The following is a 12,029-nucleotide window of genomic DNA, read 5'->3' as shown; positions in this document are numbered from 1 at the left end:
CAGAGTGCTCTTAGTTTACCCTGTAAGGGTTCATTTACGCAATGTGATGCAAGCAGAGTGCAGTTTTGAATACACTGAATATAGTGTAGAGATTCAGAACAACAGCACAACTTCAAGTTTGAGAATTAGTCCATTTGTTAAAAATAACTTAATATTGATTAACTACTAAATAACTTCATTAAATATTGAAATAAATATCTTAAATTAAATAAACATTTTAATTAGAGTCTGTAAACTTGATCTTCTGTTTTGTTTTACTGACAACTAAAAAACTAAACCGATTTTATTTGGATTCATATTACAAGAAAATAACAACCTCAAATCTCATACGTCTCATATCATTGTGTTGCTGCTCTCTAAAACATTAAAATAAAATAAAATAAAATAAAATAAATGTGAATGAGAAATGTAATACAATTTTACTTTTTCATTAAATAAAAAAAATAAAAAATAAAAAAATAAAAATAAATATATATATATATATATATATATATATACATTGCTATTGTAAGAAATCAGCTGCATGAGACAATAATTGGATGCATATGGTCATAATGCAAACCTTTGTTGAGAATTATGCCAGAGAGTTGTGTAATAAAAATGTGCAATATTTTCTGCCTATAAACCTATAGATGTATGTAAGGAAGTCCCACACTTGAGCGGTTTTAAAAGCTTTTGTAGTTTGCTTTGCAAGCAAAGCCAGAATATTGCTTGAAGATCCTCTTCACTGTACAATTGAAACACTGAGATTAAAGTTCTCCATCTAATTAAGGAGGCTGTTTAAAGTAGCCTGTGAAGTTTGACAACAGCGGCACTCACATCGCATTACAGCCTATAATAAGCAGACCAATTAAACTAATTGAATTTCTTTAGCCTGAAACACAGAGGGAAAAATGTCTTTGATTAGACTCAAGCTGTTAAGTCCTTCCATAAAAGCAGAGACGGCTCTGAAACCTCGCTAGATAACAATCCAGTCGAAGGCAACTGGGGCGATCTACTCCGCTAATTTACCATAATTGTCTCATATGTTGAAGTGTTTGAAGGGAGATTTAATGAAACCATACTGTTAGCGGTAACACTATTTATATGTATATTATAGTGTATACTATGTATATTTACACAACATAAGTAGGCTACTATATGCAATACAATCATGCACAATACAATTTAGCAAAGTACCATACTGTTGAGTAATATCTCAAAAGAAAAGGGTGAGCAACAAATGAATGTGTTTTCACACAGTTTGAACACGCTTTATATGCGACTATTTGCATGCTACATCCTTAAACAAAAACACTCAATTCCTAAATTAAGATTTCAGTTGTTAGATCTAGTATGGGTCAGCATTTGAAACTCAAATAAATAAATAGTAATCATATTTAACACGTTAAATGTAATTTGGATCAGTTCTTAAAATGAATGATTAAATGAGGTCTTGAAATTTAACTAATTAAACAAAATGAACAGAAAAAAATACAATATACTATATGTAAGAGATAAACAAACATTTGATTTGGATCAGATAATGACATTTACTAAATATAAATGAATCAAAGGATAAATGAATGAACGATCAAATTTAATTAGATTTCAGTTGTTGGATATGGTTTGGATCAGATCTTGAATGAATGAAACAAGATTTCAATTGCTGGTTATGGTTTTGACCAGGTCTGTAAACCTGAACATGTGTTCAGACAACAAAAAACTAAACTGATTTGAGTCAGATGCACCAAAAAGCTATTTTATACCTATTCCAACAAAGTCAAAACAGATACAAAAGCATCAAATTTGGGTTTTTGTTCCTCTGTCAAAACTCCTCACCTTGCATTGTTGTATTTCTATGTTAAAGCTGCTTTCATCACGTCTTCTTACACAGAGAGAAAGAACACTCTGGAAGTGTTGAGGGAAACTGTCTCAAACTGTCTCATTTAACAAACTCTTATTGTTTTATCAGGGCTATTCACAGGGGCGTTTGTTTAAGACCAATGCTCGACAAAAGAATAAAAGATAACGTGTGTGTTTAACGCAGAAACATCTAGTCTTCAAACCTCGAGCAAACAGCTAGCTGACTAAAGCATAATGAATAATAAAAAGCAAGATCCTTTTATAAAATAGTCATTAGGGGCATTTAGAAAGAGAATTAGCTGCCAGGGCACGTATCGTTAGTGGCTCCCCCTCCACACCGCAGCTGACCGCCGAGTCTGAGCAGCGGCCGCTTCGCTCACACGGCTCTTCTCGTTTGGCAAACGGCTCCAGGGGCAAAAATAATGATCTGCGTAGACATGCCAATGCTATCTGGACCAGATAACACTGTCTTAATGACTCCTTATCCTTCGGCCTCTTCGTAGAGATGGATGCCACAGCAAATATATTCCCATCATTGGGTCATTAGCTCTTTATTGCACCGATAATGGAATTTTTGGTCCAATTCGAGTGTACGCTACCCAGTGGAAAACAGCCCTCGGATAGATTAGCCAACGGCTAGTACGGATGCTCAATGAGCTCTTTTCCCATTCCTGATTAGCGGATCATTAGCTGGTATTGGCTAAACACAATGACACTTTCTTACTCAAAAACAACACCTGATAAAGACATTGTAATAGGGTCTGGATAATGTTAATCACTGTACTCAGTGTATAAAACACATTCATCATCACACTTAACATTCACAAATCTGGATTTTGCTAGCCTTTTTGTTCAGACAAGCTGCAAAAGTTGGTCAAATCTGATCTATGTAAATCCTTATATAAGAAAAGAGTGCACAATTTTTTTTGACACTATTATATTTGTTTATCCTGCTTAATAAAAAAATAAATGCTTTGATAGATCAAACATTAATTAGTATAAATACAATTTCAGTACAATATATGTTTTGTCTTTGTTCCATATGGTGTGTCTCAGGTATTTGTACAAGAATAGGGCCTGTGGGGATGTTTATGTGAGAAATTAGCCTTTAGCACTGAATAGAAAGCTACAAACAATATCTTTTCTACCTCATTCCTGACTAGAATTGCCATACAGTCAGTAAAAGAAGGTGTTTTATACATAAAGCTGGATTTGAAAGTAAATTTGAGCAGCTGAAATGGTTAAACTAATGTAAACTTATCATGTCAACATTTAGCTTATGCTAAGCTAAATAGTATTTTTAACCTAAACATGCACCAATTAATTTAAACTGTCAACATTAAGCTAACTTAAGCTAAGCTAAATGCTATTTTTAGTCTAAACATGCACCAATTAATTTAAACTGTCCAAATTTAGCTAACATAAGCTTTAAACTAAAATACTATTTTTAGCCTAAACATACACCTGTTATCAAGCATGATTTATTGAGTATATCAAGAAAATCGATTGTAATCATTATAATTAGACATTTGATGAGGATGCAGTTTGCCTTGTTTTACAGTTGAACAATCCTTAAAACAAGATCAACTCACTTTTAAACAACACTAGCAGTGGTTTTCTTGTTAATTTAAAAAGTTCCACAAACAGATGGATGAACTTGAGTTTTATGTGAGCTTTTGCTTTTAAGTCTCAGTTTGAAAATGAAATTACTTTTTATGTTCATTCTGAAACAAACCATATATCAGACGAGATGTGTGACTCACTGCCTAAACTATTACCATAAACATTAAAACAACAATCTGTGTTCATGGTACACAACCACAGGGGTCTATAATGAAGATGCACACACCACAGAAAACCCAAGCTTGCACGCACATACAAACATGCCTCTCCATCCTCGCATCAATCTCAACTACGCAAATGCACATAAGTGGCTCATCATACGTTGTTAGGTAGTAAGAATTCTAGTTATTTTACCTAAAATGTCACTGGCAATTTATTCCACAGGGCTCATTCAGCTGATCTGTGATCTGTTATTTAAAGAATGCAAGACATGTTATCGACACAGACAGATCGGCAAAGGCTGCCTGCCATTATCAGTAATGTGCTCTGGATAGCACAGCCCAGACAAACGAACTGAGAGAGATTCGGAGTTCGCAGGCCCTGTGAAGTTCTCCCTTTTGATGTGGCACACTAACCTAAACCAGATGGACTAGGATTCGTCCACCAGGAAGGTCCAGCAGTGACATTGAACTGCACATGCCAAACAAATGGAGAAATAAGGAAACACACCCAATCAAAGAGACATATGCTACATTTCTGCAAATTTTTGTATCTATACAGGTGGAGCTGGGGAAAGTGGAGGGTTTCTGAAGCGTGCTGCAACTGCTACAGCAAACACTAGCCAAGCATTTGAATGTTGAGTAGCATCCTCATCACAGCTACCACTACAGGAGAGAACCGATCAGCTCTGACGCGATGATGTCATTATGTCATATTAGATCTATCAGACTGCGCCATCTAGTTTCATGCCAGAACTTCATCATCATTATTACTTCTTCTGTATCATTATTAGTCACTTTTCTATTTATGTAAAAAAAAAAATACTTTACACACCTTAGTGGCCTCCAGTTTAGTAAACCACATCAGGATGTACACCTCAGGTCAGCAAACGTACATCACTGAGTTATAAAGACCCAGATTTGTGGAATTTAAATGAAGATTGCATGTGATCCAGTCATGCAGAGCAGCGCTAATGGCTATTTCAGTGTCTTAGTTAACACCTTCTTTCAAGTACATCTACACAGCTGGAGCTGAGAATAGCTCGAGCCGTTTATGACGGGCTATTCCCATTTGACCTAATTTATACTAAATTGGAGAAATGATTGTATTCAGCAGGGGGTGCGAGACACGCGTAGCTCCTGACAACACCCTCACAAACCCTTTCAAAGCAAATATTTGAGATTATTCAAGGCAATTTTCTACTGTCCCTACCTCAGGCTTACGTACACGGGACAGGCGTAACGACTTGAAACATCTTATTTTGCCAGGCTGAAATGGCTGCAGCAACAGGGAGAGCTGAGCTCCAGGTTTTCTCAGCGGGTGATTTAAGAGTAATCAAACATTGCTGCACTGCTACAGGAACCGACTAAAGCCTGTTAAACTGAAGTCCAGTGAGATAAGAACAGCACTACCTCATCTCAAGCAACCTCAGAAACAAGCACAAACCCTCCTCCGAGACTTATTTGCGGCAGATGGGCTTGTGATTTCTCCAGCACCCAATGAGCGATATGAGAAGAATGTTGATCTGTTAGGCATTAGCGCTCGAAGACCCGGGCCGGTGCGTACTTGTGGCCTTGAGCGTCAAGCCGAAGCCTTCGCTGGATGAGAGCTTTATTTCAGGTGCATAATTGGACTCCTGGCTTTTATGGCCTCATTTACTGGAGGAGTGCTTGTGCACTACCACATCTGTGAAGGTTATGTTTGCGCCCAAGGATTTCTGCACACTATTGCTGCGACTTTAACAGGTGTAAGGTTGAGCTGCCTAAACCAAATTTTACTTCTTAGCGTGGACTCAAATCACAAAAGCAGTCCTAACAAACACAATAAGCCAGAGGTTCTAGTCTCTGGGCTCGCAGGCCGTGAACTGTGTCTAGCATAAACTGTATTTATTTCTCTGAGCTTGACTTAGAATAATAGATTAGAGCTATGTATAAAATACACAGCTTTTCATTAATTAAATGAAATGGAGGCTAAATCGTGACCTTGATGAAAAGGGAAAATAAATGTAATAAGGCAGCAGTAGGTGAAGGTTACCAAGTGATCTAAAACTACCTTTGGCTTTCAGAATTCAATAGTTTATTTGTATTAAATCCAGATACTGATCCAATAGATATAACACAGCATATAAAAGCAGAAATTAAATGAATTCTTGCAACTGTGAGGGACTGGTCAGTGGTCACACAGGACATGCTCTTGGATTCAAAATGCATGGGTTACTAGACGTGATTTTCAAAAGATGAACACCACTTTACAAATTCAGTATAATGAAATATATATGTAAATTTATAATTATTACTACGGTACATAAGATGCTGTGGGAGAATGTCAGCATGATTTCATAAACAATAATGCCTAATATCTGTATTTAATAATATATAAATTAACATCAACAACTATTATTATTATTATTAGTTTTTTCATACATTTTCTGAATTTCTGAAATTATATACACACAATTACATAACACTCTATTACTACTACTAATAATAATAATATTTATTCATGTTAATATTATTATTAAATATTGTTAAGAATAAATTAACAACAATAACAACACTAATAGTTATTTCTTAAAGGAAAAAGCACATTTACAATTATATATAAGCCTCTGAGTGACATAATAAACAATTTTTTTGTAGACAATAGACAAGAATGCCGAATGTCAGTATTACTATTAATTGTATAATAATAATACATTATTATTGTCAATATTATTAATATTATTAGTATGAATATGTTAAAAATAAGTATATTAAAAACAAAAACTAGTAGCCTATTATTTATATTGTTATTATGTATTGCACAATTTTGTCTTCCTTTTTTCTTTTTTCTTTTTGCTGAAAATGTTTATTATTTCCATTCCACATGACACCGTACTCCAGATCAAGTTTAGTAAAAATTATATATATTTTTTTCTAAAGTTTCTTGAGTTCTTGAGTCTTATTTTATTTATTTCACCATTGCAGTGTCCGTGTCTCATTTTTCAAAGCAAAAATATATTGTCCCTAAGACTGTAATCTGTCACCTTTGAAATTAAAAAATGTATAACTTAAAAAAAGAAAAAAAAATGTGGTTGTGGTTACAAGACTTTTGAAACATAAAAATGGGTTGCGAACCAATACAGGTTGAGAAGTCTTTCAGTAAGCATTCCATACCGTATCCACAGCGCTAGCAAAAAGAAAAAAAAAATTAGAAGAAAGAAGAGTATGGGGTGCTGATCAGCCCAGTGAGCAACATTTCTAATGGGCACCCAGGGGACCCGGGCCAGTGGACCCTTCCAATCCACGACATCCGTTTTGACAGGAATCACCAGAGAGCAGCGGAGCCGTGTAATTGCTGCCCACCATCACGCTTGTGACGGCTGTAATACCTGAAGAGACTTTACCTTTACACTGGACTTGAGACTGGGGTCTCATCACTGACCCATCACTAACTGATCAGAGATTGTAAGCTAACATCAAGAAAAAAAAGTAGCTGCAACAAAAACAACAGATTCTGACAATGTTCTTCGAGCAGCAATACAGCGAGGGAACTCTTCATTCCCTCAATCACGAAATGTGCAAAATAATGGACGTTTCTGTCTGCTGTTTGTTTATTTGCCGGTTAAGTGTGTTTATATTAGTATATGGCGATAAAAGACGTCTGTTTTCCTCCTCGACTGGTGACCTGTGACCTCTGGATGAAGCTGGAAAAGTACGCCCACACTCCTGCTGTGCTTTCTGGTCCTGGGTCAGATACGTGGGTTGGGCAAAGAGAGCAATAGTGAGATGGAGAGAGAAAGTGTGTGTGACGCTCGCTCTGAACCTCCGAGCGAATTCTAAATGTGAGTGATTAGTTCTTGGATGGTTGTCTGAAAGCTTTACTATTGCCAGCCCACTTCAGGCCTGGGAAAATACAGCACACTGTTATTTCCTGTCTCTCCATGTCACCTTCGAGCACCTCCTAGAAAACTATGCACACGAACAATTCAGAGACCTGGACAGCACAAAACAACAGAAGTGGTCGCAAAATACCGAACAAATGTCCAACTCATGGAGTTTCATAAAGTTCCAACATTCTGACACTTTAAGTTTACTTGGGATTTGAAGACAATTTTTAAAAAGAATGAACAAAAGTATAACAATTAATCTAGAAGTCATCACATAATAAGTTCTACAGACATGAATAATAGGTTTGCTATTAAGGTGCAGTCACATTTCTCTAGAAATGTCACGACCGATATCCAGTCACTCGAATATGAATCCAGCTGATGCAAACAAAAAGATTTAAAACTATTTCCAAAACCACATAGCAATGCACTGGCAAACACTCAAAAATGATGATCATAAATCATGAATTTCACACAGGCAAACTCCAATTTTCATCTTCAGAAAAGGTGAAAATCTAGTTTCTACCATCTCTTGTTGTGCTTGAAAGGAACAAAGTTGGATAACCGAAAATATTAGACACAAATGACCTCCGTGAAGCAGCCCACAAAACTCATTTCCATTGCAAATAAAGCAAGCGAGTCGCAGAACATCTGCTAGGCCGAATCTCCACCCGCAATCACAGCCTCCCTCTGGACCATATTGAACTCTCTGTATCCTAGGAGCACCCTGATCTTAAAAAGAGCCCTCCAGGAGCTATTTATTAGTTCGGCCATTTTATCCCCCCACCAAACTCCTCCCTAAACTTAATCAAATGACGAGGGTTTGAAACAAGGTTTGGTGGATGAAAGTGTTGGGATGGTAATGATGCCATGTAATGATTTCCCTTGAGGAGATCGGATCTATTGCCAGGAGGGAGAACGGGGAGAAGAAAGACCTGAGGGAGAGAGTCGGTATAAAGAGGGAAAGACTCCACATCAGCATTTCACACAGGCACCTCCGTCATGAAAGAGACTCAGAGTGGGACGTAGAGGCCATATTAAGATGAGAACGATCCGAATCGCACCCAGAGCATCTTGTTACAGAGTTCTCCATCTCCCTTTTTGAGGATTGCCGGTAAAATATCAAGTGTTTGTGAGGCAGCAAGTGATATTAAACAGCTGAAAGGTACAATTTAACAATGCTCAAAGTCGGCGAAAGATAAGCAACAAATTAGACGTGTCTGTGTTAGGGAGATGGGAGGAAAGGGGTAAAAAAGTCTCTCACAATCGATTGCGTTGTCAAAAATTAATCTGCCGCCCTGTGCCTCGCTACCAAGGTTTGTGAGAAGTAATAAGCACTCTTGTAACTACCCTCTCTCTCGCGTCTTCCTTCTGCCCAGGAATCTGCTGTTGGTCTCGGCAGGGATGTTTTAGCTGGAGAGTCCACACATCCAGAGTAATCTAGACCGTGTACCCTTGCTGCGACAATTGGTTTAGATGACTGACGGGCTGGACCAATGAGAGCAAATCCACCGCGTTCCCTTTTGAGCAACAATTTTGTGATGCTTTGTAAACACAAAGTCATAATTGGGTGAAAAGCCTGCTGCGATTTAACTACTGGCATGTGCACTGAGCCATTAGCTCTACGAAAATGTGTTAAAAATGGCTCAAATACACCCTAAACCCTGAGTATTTTTGAAAGGCTTGATGGGTGTTACACAATCCATTCTTTGGAAGCGTTGCTCGGTGTCTGTGGTAACAAAGCAGGCGTGTATGGGCAATAAGAGCACTGCGTCTGTCAGGCTAGAATGGTAGTGCATCAAGTCTGGAGGTGACAATGCACTCTTGCCCATTTGCACCACATTAAGGCCTGCTCCCAGCAGAAAAGTGCCTTTCTGCGTTTCACCCCTCTTTACCCTAAAGTAATGGAGCTTTTTCACAGCTCATGGAGGTTTTTGCAGGCCACGCACTTAATGGTGTTCAGTTATCACCTGCCTGTCTGCTCACGGAGTTCATCCCTATTTGTCTCTAGAAGGACTTGTGCCATTGTTTGGATCAAAATCTCCCAAACCAGATCTGAACCCCAGCACTGAACTCCCGACAACCCAAGGCACCATTAAAATCAAGAACTTTAAAGTTAACCAACATTGAGGTCCTACAACTGGAATTTATTTAAACGAATAACACCAACTGTTTTAAACGTTTGTGCAGAGATGCACCAAAAAAATAAGGGTTCACACTTATAGCAACACTAAAACCATAGTACTCAAGTTATTGTGACTGTCTTTACATCTAAAATTCATACTACTGCAACGGTACCTAAAAATTTTGAAAAAAAACTAAATAGTGAAAACTTTAAAATATCTATATATCACACAAAAATCAAGAGGAAAAATTGTCTTACAATAACTTGAGCAACAGGGTTGAACGTTTGAATGCTTAATAAATGTTCTGAAGAAAAATAATTATTGTAGATCATAGAAGAAATGTTATGCCTTGAGTGTCACAATTCTAATAAATGTTTTTAATATTATTATTATTATTTGTAATGAGTGGAAATGATGCAGTAACAGGGTTGCACATAGAATGTAAAATATCAAAATATTATGTTTTTGATCACTAAAACTAAATAAATAAAACGTATATCGATTCAATGTTGATTTACGTGTATGTTTTTGTCAAAAACTTAAGGGGAAGGCAGTACAAATATTTGGTGTGATTAAACTCTATACTTTTCTTGATGGGTAAAGATAGTTTTGATTTTCAGACATAATCTAACAGTCCTCAAAAGAAACAAACATGTAACTTGTGCCTCTAATGCTGCCAAACATTAATACACTAGTCGTTCTGAAGTTGTCCATCCTTCAGGCTGCATTTGGAATTCAAGCAGCAATTTATTTCACCTCCAGATGAGTTTCTCCCGTGTTCTTGCGTGTTCAGAAATGGCACGGTGTGCGTAGAAGCTATTATCCTCGGTCTGTTCAATTATTGATTGGCGAATGCCACAGGGTGAGCGAAAGCGCAGTATACGAAGACCAAATAAATCTGTGTTTGGACTTTTTACGCTGTGCCTTCCACGCCCTGGACTTGCGACGGTAATGGTGATGCTAAAACCACAATTATTTGTCAAGTCAGGAAGAAATCAAACATCTGCACCGCAGGTTCAAAATGTGACTTTCCCAGCTTTTCCGCCAGACTGTAAAGGTTTGAGAGGACTGTGCTTTCTTCTGTAAAGACACATGTCTAATGCTGCAACACCTTTGTAACATGCAGTCTATTATGGTCCACGGCTGTAATTGACAGAGCCGGACAGCATCAATTTCACTTCTATTATGACATCTTGAATCAGTTGTGTCCGGTACTATTCTGATCGTAGGTTTTTGACAGGATGGATTTGAATGATATTTCCAGAGTGATTGAGCTGCCAGCCGTCTCCCTCAGGTCCCTCACAGCCTCTGAAGCAGCTTTTATATCTTTCATAAAACTGGGCAGATTTATCTATTATTAACTCTGCTCCTCATAGCAGCCACATTTTTATGTATTGCTGAGACAGGGTTAAATGATTTTCAGTTAATTAGCTTGCCTCCAGGTTATTGATTTTCCTTCAGAAAGCAGCGAAGCTCCAAACCGGGGCCTCTGACTGGCTTCGGCTCGGTCTCTGATCATGGCCGCATGAAGTTGCAGCCGAAGTGATGCAGAGAGACAATCCCATTGCACCTTAACTGCAGCCTGCAACATACTGTTTCACTGGAACTTTGAAAGTCTAGATTCGCCCACAGAGGAAACAACTTGTGTAAGATGGTCTCAAGAACAGCGACATTATGAACACTCACGCTGAAGCATTTTAAGCAGTTGGGGAAGCTAAATCAGTTCAATCTTTTGCCATTGTAACAGCACAAGGACTCAGATGTGATGTGTGTATGCCCAATGGGGTCATGAAACAAGAGTATTGAAGGTCTACTGGAGAACTGACTGGATGGATCCACACAAAACTGTGATAAGAATCTATACATTCTAATCAATACAACAATATTGTCAAATAAATCAGATGTATCCTTCCCTCAGATTACATTGTTAAGGTAAAGTCTTGTATTTTGTGTGCAGAGCCTTCAATGCCACATTCATCTTCAGAGTGTGAAGTTTGTAAGTTTGGCTAAATCCAATTAGACGGCCCTAAATGGAAAACATGCCTGAGCTGTAAATTGAGCTTCTGTACTCATGTGGGCAATTCAAGTTTGAGTACGGCTAGCATTTTCAGTCTCATTCCAAACATAATTTCCTGTCTTTTTAACTACCTGGAAACAGACTAGAAACCATTCATAGCTCCCTATCAACCACCATCTAATCTGTCTCCAAATTGCCTAATTTAAAAAATTGTCTAAATTGTAAATACATTTTTATTTTTATTTTATTTTTTTGCTTAATCGGAATGGAATAAAACTTGGTGACTTGTGTACTTACACAACTAATGCGACAAAAGAAAAAAATTGTTGACAAGACCGTCGAAAAGTAAAAAAGTAACACTTGGTACCCTTGTGTTCAAAAATTACTGAGG

This window comes from Carassius auratus, chromosome 4, assembly GCF_003368295.1.
Source record: "Carassius auratus strain Wakin chromosome 4, ASM336829v1, whole genome shotgun sequence".
NCBI lineage: Eukaryota > Metazoa > Chordata > Actinopteri > Cypriniformes > Cyprinidae > Carassius > Carassius auratus.
This window is presented reverse-complemented; position numbering follows the sequence as displayed.